Raw genomic sequence first — 3462 nt, 5'->3', positions numbered from 1 at the left:
ACATAATACACAGTGTGGTAAGAACCCTTTCGCACCACCTTTACAAGGCCACACCGAAACATCTCCCTTCCAGCCCGCCCACAAGAAACAAACCCCTCTAGGCTTCATATCTAAACCAAAAAGTGTTTACCAAGCTGTTGAGTTTGTTAGAGAAGAAATATTTCAAGGGTGGTGGATTGGATTAAGTTCAGGCTGCACGTTTAGTATATACATGTTAATGCTAATATTTAAATATACATATGCATTTAATTTATTTCCACTTTAAATTTTAATTTTTTTTTATTTTCTGGGAGTTCAGGATAATTTTCTTGGCTTGCGTTGGGACATGCGCAATTTGCTGTTTGTACTAAGGTCTCTTTATAAACATCATGACCCTGTATGTCTTTTCATTGTGGTTTCTGCTGATAAATGGAGTATATTAAATAAATATTTATGGTGGATGAACCCTCCCTGTGAAACAACACATATAGAGGCCCATCAAATCATGAGCTAAGTCTGGTTTTCTTTCTTTCCTTTATCCGTCTCGTTTATCTTCACGAACAAGAGGCCAAACCCATAGATTTAAAATGAGAAAGATGCTCATAATCAAAATGAATGAAAGAGGCATAGTGGAATTGATTTCATATATTGAACTGAACATAAATAAAACTATATGACAGGTCCAATAAACATCAATAGAGCAAAGACCTTGGTTTAATCAGAGTGAATGAAATGTGAAATTCTTCATCCAATCTGTTTGTTATTTTGCTGTATATATGGTCAGGGAACTGGAAATTATTCCTGAAGGCATTCAATGATTCGTTTAATTTTTCTCTTTAACACACTCTTGAATCTTGAACATCTTGAAGAAATTGCTTCATGGGCTTTCAACATGACGACACCCTATGGACATCTAAACAAACATATTATATGTAGCACATACTTGGTCCAACATTTGAAACCACTAGTAAAATGCTTCTATTTAGCATTTTCTAAGCTGATTTAATAATAATATTATTTCTTCTTCGTTGCCGTCTTATCTTTATTATTCATCTTTGTCTTCTTCCTTGTATTCTTTGTCATAGTAGTAGTCTTCATCCACTTTGTCATTTTCGTCATCATAGTCTTCATCTGCTTTTTCTTATTCATCTGTTTTCTGCATCGTTGTTGTCATTTTGTTCTTTTTCTGTCATATAATATTTCCCAAATATTGGTTCATTTCAGAATCTTTTTTTTTCAGTGTCCTAAAACTTGTTTTTAGATCTTGATTCCCAGAGTGAGGTATTACATTGACTTCCAAATGAACTTGAACATTGTGGATGTGTGTGAGTGTAGTTTTCATGTTTTTGAGTATCCTAAGGCATTTATATTAACCGCAAGACTCATAAACATAATTAAAGACACATTGAGTGTCTTTCAGAAGAGCTGCTCTCAGACACTAAAATGTGATCAAAGTCTGCCTCTTTAAATGTCTGTCTTTGACCTTGTCGTTCTCTTTCCGCTTTCTTCATGTCTGTTTATCCCTACCGCTATCATTTCAGTAATCCAGTTTTATCCCTTATCTGTCTGTCTGCTTCGCTTATCTCCTTTCCATACTTGCTTTTGCCCTTCAACTTTCTAAGTGGCTCTTTTAAAGGATTAGTTCACGCAAAATTGAAAATTGACCCCCCTCGTTTAATTCCAAACCTGTATGAGATTCTTTCTTCTTTGAAACACAATAGGAGAAATTCTGGTCTCTCTTTTTTTCATTTTCGTTATGATGAATGGAGACTGAAGCTTTCAACCTTCTAAAAGGACACAAACATTTGGTGCGTACGACTTAAGCAACTCTCCTGAAGTGATATGACAGATATGTGTGTTGAAAGAGTGAAATTTAAGTCATTATTCAATAATGAGCTTCCCTTCCAGAGAGCTATAGCTTTCTAAGTTTCAGTCTGTTTCGGAGTATGCTTCTTTAAATTATTTCTGTGTTGCTTTTTGTTCTTTTGGAGCTTGACAGCCTCAGTCCTTGTACACTTTCATTAAATTGAAAAAAAAAAAAGTGGTTTGGAAATTCCATAAAAATACACATTAAATAAAAGAGGAAGTCATACGGGTATGGAAATTACATTTAAAGTAAGTAAGTAATGGCAGAATTTTTAATTTTTTGCTAAATTGTTCCTTTTAATAACTGTCTTTTTTTTCCATGTGTCACTGAACTCAACCAGCATCCAGTGATATGTGTGTGTGTATCCACTTATCTGCCTGCATCTGTGTGTGTGTGTGTGTGTGTGTGTGTGTGTGTGTTGGGAGGCTGCCATTTTTCAGTCTTAAAGCAACCAGAGAGCATTTAAAATGAAAAACACATTTTGTCATTGGGTGTGTATGACTGGAGGGCCAACTCACACACGCTGAATAAATCATTACGAGGGCAACTCCCAATGGAGCAACCCAACGCACACACGCAAACACACTCAGGAAATCTGTCGTAAGTCATCGACATCCCCCATACTTTGATTAATCATATAATCCAATTTCTCTCATATCATGATTCAGTGAAGCAGTGCATCTTTGTCTGATTTTGTTCATATATGTGGTCTGTTTAATCCTGTTCCAGCTGCCTGACTTCACTCTGTGGAGGAAAGAAATGCAACAGAGTAGAGATGGGAGTCATGGGCTTTATAATGGTTCAACATACATGAACACTACCGTACAAAAGTTTGGGTTCAGAAAAAGTCATACATTTTTATTCAGCAAGGACAGGCTAAATTGATCAAAAGTGATGGCAGAGACATTCATAATATTACAAAAGATTTTTGTTTACTAATACATGCTAAAAGAACCACAACTATTTTCATGATGGATAATGTTTCTTAAGAGCCCAATCAGCATATTAAAATGATTTCTGATGGATCATGTGACACTGAAGACTGGAGTAATGATGCTGAAAATTCAGCTTTACCATTACAGGAATAAAAATATAAATTATATTCAAATATATATTTTTTTTATTGTAATAATATTGCACAATAGTATTCAATTCAATTCAAGTTTATTTGTATAGCACTTTTCAAAATACAAATCATTGCAAAGCAACTTTACAGCAAATTAAGTTTCTACAATATTTTGTACTCTGTACTCTGGTAGTAATATTACTGTTTTTACTGTATTTTTGCTCAAATAAATGCAGTCTTGAAAAGATCTGAAAGATTCATTCACAAATCGGCCATTGCTAATTCTCTTATGAACTTAATTCTCAATAGAAATTGAATAATATTGAATAACTTTTTTTTTTCTCACACAGAGCCATCAAATGACTCCAGAAGACTTGGATTGCAGTGTACATGATGCTTTGCTTTTATGGTGCTTTAGTGTTTGTTTTAAGAAAACAATGACATAATTTTCATTTTTGAGTGAACTTCTTGACCATCTTGGTCAACCAGCTTCATCAACAAATCCCTAACCCTACGAATTTAAATTTGGCCACGAATGGTGCCTCAAATC

This window comes from Sinocyclocheilus grahami, unplaced genomic scaffold (genome assembly GCF_001515645.1).
Source record: "Sinocyclocheilus grahami isolate Dianchi unplaced genomic scaffold, SAMN03320097.WGS_v1.1 scaffold22.1, whole genome shotgun sequence".
Lineage (NCBI taxonomy): Eukaryota > Metazoa > Chordata > Actinopteri > Cypriniformes > Cyprinidae > Sinocyclocheilus > Sinocyclocheilus grahami.
Note: the sequence above shows the minus strand (reverse complement) of the source record.